This window comes from Schistocerca nitens, chromosome 6, assembly GCF_023898315.1.
Source record: "Schistocerca nitens isolate TAMUIC-IGC-003100 chromosome 6, iqSchNite1.1, whole genome shotgun sequence".
Taxonomy (NCBI): domain Eukaryota; kingdom Metazoa; phylum Arthropoda; class Insecta; order Orthoptera; family Acrididae; genus Schistocerca; species Schistocerca nitens.
The window spans coordinates 109,540,266-109,556,863 of NC_064619.1; positions in this window are offsets into that span (position 1 = coordinate 109,540,266).

The following is a 16,598-nucleotide window of genomic DNA, read 5'->3' on the forward strand; positions in this document are numbered from 1 at the left end:
GGGAAGTCTGAATGCAAACAGCAACTCTACAGGAAAATGACTTTGAATAACTCTAATACACTCGTCATTTCAAATTACGCCAATAAACCGAAATGCTCGTAGCTCATTGCTATCTCACCATAGCCCGGCACTTTGTCTTGTTGAATACAAAGGGTCGTGTCAGATAACCCAAATTGAACAACGCTGGTATGTCCTGTGCTTCGATAGGTAGCCGCCTGAGTATAGGAAGCGCTGTTGACACTTGTCCCTTTGCCTTTCCGGTAGAGGAGTGGAGAGATGTTGGCGTAAGGTTTCTAATCACCAGACGTTGCACCGATGTACGGGATTATATTCCAAATCTCATCACAGTGTCTCATGTAAATAGGGTATGTGACACTGTTGGTATTGATCCATCGGTCGCATGGGGTCGGTGAGCTCGGCGGACCCTTTGGTGTTATTTGAGAGAAACAGGCCATGTGCCGACACCGTGTTTCACCCCATCCCTTCTCCCACCATCTTACGAAGCAAACATGAGAAAACACTACATACACATATACATTACAGCGGTCTACACGTGTGAGATATACTTGACATGCAACCCACAAGTCCCACACTTCGCTAAGGAAAAATGACAGTGTGAGCAAAGGATATGAGAAACCTTACCAATAACACAGCTGAATCTGTTTTTCGAGGTCTCCCAACGAATCGTGCAATAGGACTTCAATATGACCCTATTGCTGGAAGTCGCTTGTCGAAAGCGCCCTTTCTAATTCAAAAGACAAGTACCTAAATAACTTCTGCTTATTGTGGTCCCAGAGAAGGTAGTGCTTTGTGCCTGAAAGGCTTGAGGCCTCCAGCCGAAAAATATGGGCCCAGCGGTCTGAATTTCTGGCACTGGTCAAAGACTTAGCTTCTCCAGGAGAGATACCTACCCATTGCTGATTCGTAGATGTACCACTCAAGGAGACACTAGCGATAATCGTCTGTCACTTGACAAGTGACGTGGCGCACTGGTGCAGGACTAATGAAAGACGCTCGTGTTACAATGGCTGCCCTTCAACTAGGAGAACAGCACTTAGGATCAAGTCCATTGCCACTCAGAAGTGAACCATACTGCGTTCCTCACATGTGCGCGGTGGATGTGGCAGCTCTTAGTAATCAGAACAACTTTTAACTTGGAAAGGTAAGCCGTTGCAAAACGTGTGGGAACCAGGGTATCGCGTGTTAAACAAGAATTCAGGTTTCCAAGATTGTCTACTGTCGACCTTCAGTATCACAGAGACGATGATACCACAGTCGTATAGTGCTAAATAGGATGACCATAGATGTTTTACGAAATCAGAGCCATACAGTCTGCTGTGAGCCAGAGAGGCACCGACCTGAATGGAGCCGGCCGCGGTGGCCGAGCGGTTCTAGGCGCTTCAGTCCGGAACCGCGCGACTGCTACGGTCGCAGGTTCGAATCCTGCCTCGGGCATGGATATGTGTGATGTCCTTAGGTTAGTTAGGTTTAATCAGTTCTAAGTTCTAGGGGACTTATGACCTCAGATGTTAAGTCCCATAGTGCTCAGAGCCATTTGAACCATTTTTAACCTGAATGGACCAGGAAACGGTGGAGCTGGAAAGCTGCGACGTGTTGTGTTGGCATAAATCCTCAACAAGTACATTAATTTATTAATAAATCTCAACAAATCCGAAAGCGTGAACAAGACAATTATAAGGAAATAAACCAGCACCATCTTTACGAATACCAATTGACTATCTAAGAGTCTAAAACTTACGCTGAAATCTCCTGGCTCTCACAGTCTTCACCTTTACAATAAGAGGCAGCTGTAAAAGGACTACGAGGACACCACAATAATGAAATATCAACTCCGAACAAAACACACACAACAAAAGCTGAAACCGTAAACTAAAGTAATTATTAACGAGAGAAGCGTGTACAATTCATAAGTACACAAACCAAGTTACCCACTGCGGATCACAGCCCAAATGTATGAGAGAGGAATTCAGGCAATGTCAACATAAAAACAGATCGAAAATTCATAGAAAATAGTAAGCAATGAAATATTGTTTCTCAGGTTTTAAAACACCAGAACTTGCAGCTGGAAAAGTGACCTCTTACACAATTTAAATGGGCCAAGGCAGCAAAGTCGTCGGCGCGAAAATGGTTTGCACTGAACACAACCGGCACAACATCCTTTAATGAGGGGCAGGACGTCAATGAGACCGACTTGGAGCAGGAGAGGCACCACAGGACATTTTAATTTCCATTTTCTATACTTTTACAAATAAATTGAGAAACTTCGTCAGCATGACCACAAAGTATTCAGAATTCACACTCATGGCAGTGGAAGTTCAAAAACATAACAAAATAATCTTTTTATAAATGTGAAATGCCGTCATTTTTTCACTTACTGTTGGCTGCAATTGTTGCTATAGGTACACTTTTCGTCATAAGTAAGAGAGATTCTCCGATGAATGCTGCACACTGTACAAACCATACATACGCGTGTATGAAACTGTAGAATTTTTGAAACCTATTAAAAACTGTTTTAAAATTGATATAATTAACTATAAAAAATTTTAGTCTTTTCTAAACATGAAGTTTAAAATGTAACAGTTCACTTATTTTTTCATAAAGTAAATAAATTATAGAATTGTGTATTATAGCAGCCCAACGCTTCTTGCATTCATGAAACCAACCACCAGCTGCTCGTCCTGACAGGAATTAATGCACTGTTTTGCAAGAAAGTCACCACAAGAAGACCTGAAATCCCAACAGGCTTCATCCGCTGCCTGCCGCACGAACTTCTGCCTCTGCTCGTTCAGTTGGCTGCCCTCTTAGGTAGTCACCAGCAATCATGCCTTCTTGCTGGCCGTCTTCGTGCACGCAACTCTCCGCTGAGACCTCACTTCGCTCTAGCGTGGTGGCGTTTGTTATCGGCCACTACGCTGCAGGCGACCACTGCGCGACGCGCTGACATATGCTGGACACACCTCACTTATTGGCGCGAAAAATGTGCTGTAATTCACGACACAACCTGCCCCGCCAAAACTCCTCATCAATTTATCAAAGAGCAAAACATTCTGGAAGAGTAATCTTCATTAAAATACAATTTCAACAGAACAGGCAATTAGAATTGCCTACAACCAGGCCACAAACATGTGACATTACTTATAAATGGCGTACCATGCAGCTTTAGGTAGGACACTTGTGCGCTGCACCCTCTTGCTGTAGTTATATCCTTCAATACCTCTGTCACAAAACTGATGGTTATGAAGCAGATAGCCTGGCCATGTGCCACCAACGTATCACTACGAACCCAAAGTAATTTCCCCTAGGGATAGTAGACAACAGCTGACCGTAGGTTAGTTAAAGTGGAATTTGTAAGGAAGGCAGTCATCAACCTCCGCCAAAGTATCCTTATGAGTCTCGTGCTTAGAGGTGTTAAAAGCGTACATCGACCACTCCAGTGTCTCGTCTCAACGTGAATCGTCCAGGTGGTAATAGGCGGTTAAGGATGCACACGTATTACTATCAACCCTATGGCAAATGGTAGTTAGGATAAAAGTTTGTGGGCATAGAGTGTTTCACCACTAGTGTAGAACAGAACTCCTTAAAGGCCTTGGAAGCGAACGCCACAACATTACCAGACACTACGTTAGGACATGGACCAAACGTTCCAGACACCCAGTTCAATGAGTATAAAGCTACTTCCACTGTTGCTGTACACGTGGTGAACAGCCAAGAGAACCTACAGAAGGTTCCCATATACACTAGAGCTTACTCGTTACCAGAGTGAGAGCTAGCGAACGGACTCACTAAATGCAATAACATTATTTCTAGTTATTTCTTAGCAGGTTTTTAAGCTAACTTGCCCTTATTATTATCTTGAGGCTGCTTACTGATGGAATAGGTTTTACATGCTCATACCTTTGTCCTAAAGTACTGTTAGAGCATGTCTTGTGTACTCCCAGGTGTCCACTCATCGGTTACTGGTTGTAACCGGTGCACAACATACGTACTAACTCACTAATCTCCTCACCTTTGGTTACACTGCCTCTTATTTGATGCGACGACTGATCTTCTATCTCGTACCAGGTGATTCCTTTAAAAATTTCGGTAAAACTCCTAATATAGGATCTTAGACAAGAGACAGGCAGTGGGGCAAACCCTTCGCGATCCTACGACAACCCAACCGACCCACAGTCATCGCACCCACCGAAAAGATATCTTCCACTTCACCCAACCAGGGCACAAAAGGGAGTTAAACGGAAACAACGCAGAAGATACTGGCGCTCACAACCAATCATACATGGAGCTGTCAAGCTACACACCATGCTGGACAGCAACAACACGATGAGGAAACTACACTGCCTGAAATTTACGTCAACGGCCAGGGCAGGTAACCGGAACGTTAACGGCCACAAGGCAGAAGAATCCGCTGGTGCACTTCAATGCAAATAACCAAATACAGTGAAACTCCACCGTAGGGTGGCTAGAATTGTCCAACTTGAAAACCACGTTGTTGCTCACGGGAATATCTCAACAGCAGACAACGAACTCCAAACGTCACAATGTGAACAGTCTTGACTTGCTGGTAGGTTAAATCAAAACTCAACTTTCGTGTCCAGTGTCGGTGAGCCATGGATCTCGTAGCAATGGGAACACTGCCACACACTGCCACACCACCCAGAGACCGCCAGCAGGCCTGGCCCAACTACGCCCCGCCGTGAATTCCTCGCAGCTCCACGCCAACCCCACTGACTGCTCGCACACCCCCGAGCTGGAAAATAGAAGCGCCAGGTCAAAGATAGTCCAAGGTGGAATATCGATACACACCGCTGCTGCCACCCACAGAACGGAAGGATAACAGCATTATCGCGATAACTGTGAAAGACTAAACACAGAATCTGAAGGAAAGTTTAATCCAGCGCATAGCATGAGTCACCCCACGGCTCATATGAACTTTACAGACTTGCAAATCCAACTTTTCTGTGACATCTTCCTTGAGAATTTCTCATAACATTCTACTCCATCGGTTAAAATCACATTAGGAATGCCCCTTACGTGCCTCATTTCCAACTGAAATCCCAATATTCATGTAATGGCCTCGCTTTTCTTATCGTACACCTAGGCGCACCAAATACCCTTTTTACACCGTAGTTGTTATTTCTAGGTGCTCTAGATAGAATCAAATCCTGTCCAGAGCAAACAATGCAGCCAGGATTTTCATTTTATAAACGGAACACTTTTTCTCCAGAGGAGATAAACCCTGAGGCAAAAATGGCACCAGCAGTCCATCGCGAAGAATCTTCTTGTAGGAGTACAGCTGCCATATCACACAGGGGGGCATCACTTTGAATGATCTCAAATTCAGCAACAGCTAACAAAGTAGTACACCGTATGGTGTCCTTCAGTTCTTCAAAAGGAACCTGCAGCGACTCTCCCCCCACTCCAACTTGTGTCCCTTTTGTCGCAGTTCGTTCAACAACGTGACTATCTGAGCCAAACTGGGGTAAACTAACTACTCCCAAAGGAGTCCTGGGACGTGGATACTCACTTCCAGCCTGTGTGTGAACTGAATCAACTTGAACCTCTTCTGGGTACTCAATATGCACAGTAAACAACAGTTCTGGGAAAGGAATTGAGATCTTGTTTGGCGTAACAGCTGAACCCGCCTTTCTATGTCCAGTGAACACTTCTCTCAGAAGCTAAACACATTCCTCCCAGTTCCTACTACGAGTGGCTAGATAACCCAGATAACGATAAGCAAAATTAAACTTGGTATCAGAACATAAAAAATCTAACTGCGACAGGGTAGCAGCAAACTCACCACAGAGAAGTGGAGAACAATGTCTAAAAGATTTCAGTCCGCAGCGAAGACTGTGATGTGTGTTTAGATCCCTCATCCAACAGAATTTGATTGGTAGGTAGCTTACGTACCTAAATTACTGGTTTACGATACGGAGATATTTTGGGGGACACATGACACCCTGACTTAAGAATTCCACTATCAGGCACTTTAAGACTTTCTTCCGAGGTGATGACAAATGATAAGGTCGCCATCTCACCGAATCTGTGTTGGTCATCTCAGTTACGTTTCTAATAAAGTTAGTTAGCCCCAACATGTCCATGAACACATTAATGGACTGGTAGCACAACACATACAGTTGTTCTCCCTTGCCAAAGGAAAAGAGATCTAACTGTATATAGGGAGCGTGTAGGCTTTCACGGCCGGCGTCTTCAGTAATTAAAACTTCCGGGCTAAGAGGCCGTGGTCCAATAGTAGAAATACTTCTCCCTGACGTTTCGTTGCCAGCTGCGGGCAACATCATCTGAGGTGAGTCTACGACTGGCTGCTAGGCCGTGGAGGTCCTGTTTATATAGAGCCAGCCAGAAAAAGGCCCTTGAAGTGGTATCGGTATGTGGACGACACTTTTGTCATATGGAATCACGGTGAAGAAGAACTGAACCGTTTTTTGAAGCATTTGAATAGCATCAATTCTAAAATACAATTCACTATGGAGACAGAAAGTTATGGACAGATAAATTTTTTGGACGTCTCAGTAATTAAACGAGCAGATGGGACTCTGGGTCACAAAGTCTACAGAAAAGATACGCATACTGATCGTTATCTTCATAAGGATTCAAACCATCATCCCAGGCAGAAGAGAGGTATTATCAAGACATTGGTGGACAGGGCTAATAAAATCTGTGAGCCAGCTTATTTGCAAGAGGAACTAAACCACTTGCGAACCACTTTCCAGAAAAATGGGTACGCTGGCAAGGAGATAGATAGAGCACTACATCCCAGAAGAAAAATGTCCGAAAACGTGCAACAACAACAACCATCGGTGGGGAAAGTTTTTCTTCCATTCATCCACAATATTACGGACCGTATCGGGAAAGTGCTGGCCAAGTTCAGAGTTGAAACAATCTTCAGACCCACCAAGAAGATTAGTGAATGCTTAAGATCGGCGAAAGATGCACGACACCCTCTAGCTACTCCTGGTGTCTATAAGATTCCGTGTAGTTGTGGGAAGGTTTACATTGGAACCACAAAAGGAAGTATCAATACTCACCTAACTGAACATAAAAGGAACTGTCGACTGGGACACACGGACAACTCGGCTGTAGCGGAACATGTTTTTGAAACGGGTGACCATGAAATAAAATTTAGTGAGAGAGCGTGCTAGCTAAGACATCGCATTATTATGCACGTATGTATAGAGAGGCTGTAGAGATTTTTAAACACCACAATAATTTTAACAGGAAAGAAGAAGGCTTGAAGCTAGATAAGATATGGCGATCGACTCTGTACCAAAGATGTGACAATCGATTACCTTCGATCGAGAGTAATGACTCCAGCCAGAGATAGTTTTACTGTTGACAACACGTGACGAGTGGTGGCGCCCTCTACGCGCTCTATATAAACAGGACCTCCACGGCCTAGCAGCCAGTCGTAGACTCGCCTCAGATGATGTTGCCCGCAGCTGGCAACGAAACGTCAGGGAGAAGTATTTCTACTATTGGAGCACGGCCTCTTAGCCCGGAAGTTTTAATTACTGTATATAGGGAGTTCCCACTCTTTCAAAACGGATATGTCCTATTTTTACAGAATCCAAACTTAAAATGATCCTGTCTCCACTCAGGGTTGAAGCCAGTCTTGCAAAAGACGTCGGATAGCGGATTTGCAGTAGTCGAGATTCCTGAAGCGACCTTTAACTTAATCACCACAAATAGCTTGGCTTCTATGCACCGTAACACTCGTAATAAACTAGAATTTGCGCTAAGATATGACATGGCCTCCTAATTCAACTCTGCTCAACCACATACACAGATTGGTGAGACGGGAACCAAGACCCACTTAAAATAGATATTGCATTAACACTATCCTAGAGGTTACAAAGTGGCTTTTTATTAATTTTACAACACTCCAACGGAGGTTTAAGGGAACGTGAGCCTAGGGCATCGATCGAGAAAATCCTACTAGCTGCCCCCTTTCGTTCTTTCGTAACCGTGCTTTGGCACACAAGTGTCCTTAGTTCTCTGGGACAGCCCACATTAAGTGTCCTTTGGTACCACTGACTAAAAAAGTACGTCAGCTCACCTCTTGAGCTCGCCATCTGTTTTCTTTGTCTACCGCCCACGACTGTGATCAATATATTTCATAACCTACATTTTACTCTCTAATTCTTCTAAACTTGAACCGTTTGGAATGATCTCACAAACATATGCGCGATCTGTCTATTCGATTGACTTCCTCTACAATGTTGGCTTCCTTCTCTGTCTCAGACTAAGAGAGAAAAAAATAGCCTTGGCGGCCATTTTTAACCTTGTCTTATAAAGGCGTTACTCCATTAGTGGTACACCTCCATTACTTAAATTTTATTACTGTTTTCTACAAATGGCTCCATATCACGCCGCTCACACTAAAAATGTGCATCTATTAACCCCTCAAAGGCCTGTCTGGTAGGGTGAAAGAGACGACAGAGGTTCAGTGAACTCTCTAGCCCTTGGGCTGACAGATGGAAGAGCAATCTTCAGCTTCACGAGGATGCAAATGATAAAGGAAACCACTGCAGTAAAGAAACATATGGTGTATCCACAGGACGGCATGTAAGTCAAAAGGGTTCATGACTACTCTTCATTGGAAAAAGATTCCGTAATAACTACGTTCGGATCTCTGCAAGGGGACTGCCAACGTGGTGGTGACCATGAGATAAAAATGAAACGACCAACGAAAGGGTAACTACGAATGCAAACGTGGTCTCTCAAACGTACGAGTGTCGCAGGAAATTTAGAAAGTGTGAACAGAGAAATGTAAAGGCTCAGACGAGTCGTTGTAAGGAATCAGTAAAGGGAAATGGATAGTATATAAGGATTTCTCGTTAGACGAATGTACGGTAACTTCAGAAGCAGCAGAGATATATGGCGTATCTGGAGTAGGATTCGTTATGAATAGCAAGATAGGGCAGACAATGGTTCAATGATAGTGTTGTTCAAATCATATTAGACAGCAGACCAACACTGAAAACGATTGAGCCATTCACGTCGACATCACAAGCAGAAGATGAAGAGAAAAAGGCAGTGTATGGGAGTGGCCGTGCGGTTCTGGGCGCTACAGTCTGGAACCGAGCGGCCTGTACGGTCGCAGGTTCGAATCCTGCCTCGGGCATGGATGTGTGTGATGTCCTTAGGTTTAATTAGTTCTAAGTTCTAGGCGACTGATGACCTCAGAAGTTAAGTCGCATAGTGCTCAAAGCAGTGTATGGTGTTAGTAAACAGGTAATTCATCATCTAAAGGCATGTGATATACTAATTGGGAAGTGGTTATACGTAGGATAATATGGGCTTAGTAGCAGGTATGAGAGAGAAGAAAGACTAATTGGGTTCTGGAATAAATTAGAGCTAGTCATCAGGAATACTGTGTTCAGGAATCACAAGACCAGGAGGTCCACTTGCAGAGACCTGAGGACACAGGAAAATTCCAGATGGATACTGTCATGGACAGACAGAAATTGCCTATTCAGATTCTGGATTGTAAGGTGTAATCACGATCTGACATACACTCATTTTTTCTAACGGTAAGTAACAGAGTGAACAGAATTTTCTGGAAGAATCATTGTGGAAGGAAGTGGGACACTGAAGTACAAGGAAATGATGAGACGCATTTAGTGTTTTTTAAGATTGCGGATAGAGCGATAAGTAATACCAGAGCAGGCAGATCAGTTGACGAGGAGTGGACATTTCTGAAAAGAGCAGTCACAGATGCTTGGCAGACAAATATGGACACAAGGGAGGAAACTCTGGGGAAACTTCGGGGAACAGAAGAAGTACTTCGATTGATCGACGAAGGTAGGAAGTCTGAAACTGTTCAAGGAAAAGCAGGAGCACAACAATATGTAATTTCCGGATGAAAAAAATAGTCAATGCAGGAACGCCGATGCGAAACGGCAGTGCTAGAAATAAATCGAAAAATTTGTGATAGTTGGTAGAACTTATTGAGAGTGCAGAAAAATCAAAATGAACTTCCGTGACATTAAAAATAAGGGCGGCAGGATTAAGAAATCGTTCAAAATGGCTCTCAGCACTATCGGACTTAACATCTGAGGTCATCAGTCCCGTAGAACTTAGAACTACTTAAACCTAACTAACCTAAGGACATCACACACATCCATGCCCCAGGCAGGATTCGAACCTGCGACCGTTGCAGTCACGCGGTTCCGGACTGAAGCGCCTAGAACCGCTCGGCAGGATTAAGAGTGCCATAGTAATGGAGAGGGGCTAAGAGTAGCATAAAGGTCTTTTTGATGGGGAAGACTTGTCTGCTCTTGTGGTAGAGGAAGAAATTGGAGTCTATATCGGACATATAGAGCATGCAATACTAGCGTCAGAATTTAAAAGAGCTTTGGAAGCCTTCAGAAGACTATGGAAAAGAATATCGTCTACACAAGTCCGAAAGTAGCAGGATCAAAGAGGTGCCAGAGTAATCGCACCACAAGCTTAACAGCTTGTGCATCCTAGCTGCTGAGAAGTTTAACAAACAGAGGATTGGAAAAGAATAGCAAGGATATGTTAGATAATCTCTTCGCTTCACAGTAGCACTTGCACCTTACCTCCTCAGTTGTTTGTTGGATGTAATCTAATCTCTGTCTTCCTCTACATTTATAATCTTCTACAGCTTCCCCCGGTGTCATGCGTGCTGTTCCCACAAGCCATACCCTATCATCTTGTCCCTCTTTCTTGTTAGTGTTCTCCATATTTTCCTTTCTTTGCCGAGTCTGTGGAGGACCTCCTCAATCCCCACTTCATCAGTCCATCTCACTTTCAAATTCATATGTAAAACCATATCTCATATACTTCGATTCTCTTCTTTTCCAGTATTCCCGCGGTCCATGTATTCTTACCTTACGATGCTGTGCTCCAGACTTAATTTTTCAGAAATTTCTTCATCAGATTAATACTTATGTTTGATACTAGTAGAATTCTACTGGACAGAAATGCCCTCTTGGCTGTTGAAAGTCTGCTTTTTGCGTCTCCGTTGAGTCGTCCGTCATGGATCATTCTGCTTTCAAGACAACAGAATTCCTTAACTTCGTCTCATTCGTGATCACTAGTTTTGATGTTAAGTTTCTCGCTAATCTCAATTCTGCTGCTTCTCATTCCTTTTGTCTTTTTTCGGTTCACCCTAATCCTCATTCTGCACTTATTACACTGTACGTTCCGTTCAGCACATTCTATAATTAATACTCCAGTTTCACTGAGGATACTAATGTCATCAGCTAATCATTGATAGCCTGTCATCGTGAATTTTAATCCCACGCTTGAATATTTCTTTTATTTCCGCCATGCCTTCCTCAAGTGTAACATCAGGGGTGAAACGCTTTATTCGTGTCTTACATCCTTTCTAACCCGAGTACTTCATTCTAGGTCTTCAAGTCTTAATGGTTCAAAAAAAAAAAAAGAAATGGTTCAAATGGCTCTGAGCACTATGGGACTTAACATCTATGGCCATCAGTCCCCTAGAACTTAGAACTACTTAAACCTAACTAGCCGAAGGACAGCACAAAACACCCAGCCATCACGAGGCAGAGAAAATCCCTGACCCCGCCGGGAATCGAACCTGGGAACCCGGGCGTGGGAGGCGAGAACGCTACCGCACGACCACGAGATGCGGGCTTAATGGTTCGACTCGGTTCCTAAACACAGTATATCACCCGTCTTTCCCTACAGATTTCTCCTATTTTTCATAGAACTTCCAACACGCCTTATCTGATTTCAACTCTTACAATGCTCTTTTAAAATCTGACCGCATACCTCTCTCGTATCGACGCCATCAGAAAATTCGTCACCTTCGTAGAATCGTTCGATGTACTCCCTCCACCTATCCGCTCTCTCCTCTGCGTTTAAGAAATGGCTCTGAGCACTATGGGACTCAACATCTGTGGTCATAAGTCCCCTAGAACTTAGAACTACTTAAACCTAACTAACCTAAGGACATCACACACATCCATGCCCGAGGCAGGATTCGAACCTGCGACAGTAGCAGTCGCGCGGTTCCTGACTGAGCGCCTAGAACCGCTAAACCACCGCGGCCGGCTGCGTTTAAGAGCTGGATTCCCATTGCACTTAGAATGTTGCCGTCCTTACCTTTAATTTCTCACAAGGTGAAACGTCCCATTTGAAAAATTATACAAGACTGTGCTTATACTGACACACAATATTTTGTTACCGCAACGCAATCTGACTTTCAAAATTCCCTACAAAAGAATGGCCCTGACTAACATTAAACTATACCTTTCACAAATCACTTACCTCACAAAAATCTTCGCTACTCAAGCTACTGCAATACAGCAAGCGCCACTACTACCAGCTAAATAAAAGATTCGAACTATGGAAGGCACTAACTACTGACAGGGATAGTTAGCAAATGAAAGATATTAATAGAGAACAAACACTGTATTTACCTTAATAGTCATAATATATATAGCAGTTCATGACAAATTACAAAACTCTGCCATCTCTCTCCCCACATCCACCACTGCTGGCGGCTCACCTCCAACTGCGCAACGCTACGCGCTGTTCACAGCCAGCTGCCTAACACTACAATGGCGAGTATTACAACAATGCAAAGCAGCCACAGACTGCACACAGCACAGCCAGTGATTTTCATACAGAGGTGGCGTTACCAATAAAAAAAACCTAAACAGCCTACTTACATAGCCCCCATGATCCCCACAAAAAATTTTACAAATTGTTTTGGGCACTGGGCAATACATATTTGTTAAAATTTTTCATAATCGTAATTACAATAACAAAGAAATCAAGTGCACACACTTATTGATACAATGTTGGTCAAAAGCTAAAATTTTCTCACAGTCCATAAAGATAGTTCTGATCATGCATCATAATAGTAATTACAGTTTTTTTTACAAAGTCTCTTTACTAAAAGAAAATGCACATGGAAGTAGTGGATTTCCATGCAGTCTTGAAGAAGTAGTGTTGTCCTTCCAACGGAAAGACATTGCTGACTCTTGACATGCTGACAGATAATGGGCCACAACAGAGCAAACCCACAGCAGAGTCATTCGACGTTTTGAAGAATATTGGTAGGTAGGTCATCACAGAGTAGACCCACTGTAGTCCTGGTAGAGATTACGGTAGTGGTATTGGTGGGCCACCAGAGGTGCACACCCACTGCAGTCCTTGTAGAAATAATGGTATTGGTGGGTCATCAAAGATGCAGACCCACTGTAGTCCATGTAGAGACGGCCAGCAGCCATCTGTTGCGACTGTGCAGGTGCACAATCACAATCGAAGAGTCTTGCGGAGAATATAGCAAGTCCATAAACCACCACTTGTCCACTCACGAAATTTTTGGAATTGTCCTTAGAACCAGCAATGCTGTTATCCAGTCCCTTGCTGAATCATTAACACACGTGCAAACACTATCAGTCCCTACTTATCACATATTGTCCATATACTATGACCAACAGAAACGTGTGCAGTGAAATGTAACTTACAAGTTGCTTAATTTGATGAACTGGTGTCAATTACAATTTTATAACATGAGATTACAATAACAAAGGTACAAAATACATCATTAAAGAACATGACAATACAGAGAACATTTGTAATACAGGCTTTACAAAAGAATCAAAATAACATATACGTCAGTGTTACAGGAATTATGACATGAGTACATACATAAAGACTAGAATAACTTTCGAAACATCAACTTCACACATGAACATTAAAACAGAACAGAATAAAAAATGTCTAAGCATCTTTACAAAGTAAATAGCATACTATCAGAGAATTCTACAACGTAAATCTTATTAGCTAGACACATAAAGACAGGAAAAAGACAAATACACAAGGGTACACAAACACATAGTGGGATAACACAAGGATAGGACAGGGTTTGTTTTACTGCAGTATTTTGCAAACAAAACTTTCTTTACTTCTTGGAGATCTCCCTTCATTCATCATTATTCCCATAATGTCCTATCTATACCTCCTTCCTGTATTCTATTCATATTTCTTTCAAAATAATTATTTCTCAGTGCACTATACTCATTTTTGCCAAATCTGTTTCTTATTGCTTCTCAATGCATTTCTTCCAATTCATCACAACTCGTTCTCTTATATAGCCTACCCCATTTTAAGCTAACTTAAATCTACTGAGCTCAGATGCTAAACTAAGGGACGAGGCAATGCAGCAGCACAAAACAATTAACGCAAACAGCAATGAAAAAAATGCAGATTTGCGAAGCGTGCAGCATTATAGAAAATAGCAAAGCAATTGCAATATTACAACTAATATAAGGCAATGTGCAGCAAACAATAAAAATAAATCATTAGTAAAACTGGCTTAACAGAATAATACAAAGTCAAATTCAGGAACACTATGCCTGGCAAACAGCAGCAGCAATGCAAAAACATATCTAAACATGACATAGCTCAAGCAGAAAAAATATTACACTAAAAATGGCCATGTCTAATACCTATGTCACATCTTAACACTAGAGTGAGGCATCACGAGAACTTACACTAGCAGATTAGTTACGAAATCGTAAAGAAATTATTTATGCAATTCCTGTGAAGGGAAATGTCTATTTATGTGCCTTCGTTTTCTTGGTAGTAGATCATTAATTTCTTATTGACTGGATCTGTAGGCATAAAATAACTACATTAGAACAATTATTAAATTTTATTTTAACCAATGCTGCAGTGCAGCTAGAAACTAGGTATTAAACAAAATAGGCAAAGCAAGGCGTGAAACGTCATTCACTAACCATATGGCATTTCATAGTGCAGTAAACAATCTTTCAACTAGAAAGACAATAGATGTGAAATGTTTCTCATCATTTCATTTCAGTAAATATCATAAATTAAGAGCTCCATAGTGTAATCATATGTTTTCAAGTTCGACCGTGTCGTTTTTGCGATGCTCTCTACAAAGGAACGTCAATAGCGAGGATAATGGCCTCCCCTTTTTTTTTTCTTCTCCACCTGCGCAGTATAATACACATCGTCGTCGTAAAAACAACATCATAACACTTCAGTCAAATCTCAAAAAGGTCGTAGCTTTCTGCAATAATGTCAAAACCTAAAAAAAATTCTCTGCTCATTCCAGTGGTGTCATCTACCTCAAAAGTACTTTAAAAATCGTGATCCCATACCAAATATATCATTCAAATCTCTCATAATATCACAATGGTTCCGAAAAAGTATATGAACAGTTCACAAAGTACAGACAAAATACAATTTCATAAGTGTGAAATTATCCAACTGTGTAATTGCGTAAACATGTGTCACTGTCGTAATAAAAAAAAATTTTATCTCTGTCAAAAAATCAGATAGCTGTGTAATTCTGAGTTAGAGAAATATGGTACCGATGTGTAAAGTTGTATAAGCAAATACCATATTAGCTATGGCTCCTTGTGCTTGCCAAACACATGGTACACAAAGTAAGCGTGTACCCCCCTGAGGATTAAGGTAATTATACCCTCAGGTGTTACAGATTACAGCAATGGAATGAAATGTATCACGGAAAACCCTTGTATCATTGCACTTCAAATATCTTAAAAAAAATAAATGTTTTAAGTGTGAAATTAATCACTCAAATACGTGTACTGTAGCGCTAAACTGTGCGTCATGTTGTAAGATAACCTCTGTGGAAGTCTCGTAGTTATCGTCCTCTGAAAGCTAAGTTCTGCAGAAGTCAATGTACTTACCTCATGATAAACAAAAGTGAAATGCTTTGTGTATAGATATCGTAGTTATTACGCTTATTGTTGTGATGAAGAAAGTACTGTACTGTAACATATTGTTGTGCCACGAAAAAGGCTGTCTCATTGTTGCTATACCACAAAAGTTACTACTAAAACATGTTTTTCTTTCCAGAAGAATTCAGAAAAACTGTGCAGATATAAAACAGATACACCGCAAAAGCAACAAGGTAAATTCTGTCACACATTAGTAGCGTCGTGATATAGTCGTGTAGCTGTCAAATAAACTAACCTCTGTGTCATCTGGTATCTCTCAGAAAGCACTTTAATTTCAGAATGTATTTTCAAATAAACCAAAATGTTGCATTAAAATCTCATTAACAGTACTGGTAAATGTTCTAAGTATGTGAGCCTTATAGTCGTTACGTAATCGTGCAACAAACAAGCAAGAATGCACACACACAAAAACACTGTGTCGTCTGTTCACAATAACAATGCATTCGTAATTTCTTTTTAAATAAGTTCTCTTGGTTCTTGACTGGATATTGAACTTCAAACAATGTTGCATGTTAACAGTTTCTTAAGTCTGACAAAGCATACTAGAAATGTGAAGTGAAAAGTTTTATGGCAAAGACAAAATTAAAAAGCAGATTATTTTTCAATAAACGGTTTTACATGTGAAATGTGGTGTAAACCTTTACTCTTCCTAGTACACAGAGTTTCAACTTCAAAGCAATTATCATGTTGTATACATCGGTAAAGAATACTAAAATTTTTCTCAAGGCTAGCGTCTTATATTATTTTTTCGGAGCCAGCGGGCGCACGCGGCTGCCTGCTGTGCGAGTCATTGTCTGTCTCTTTGTTGGCGCGCGCCGT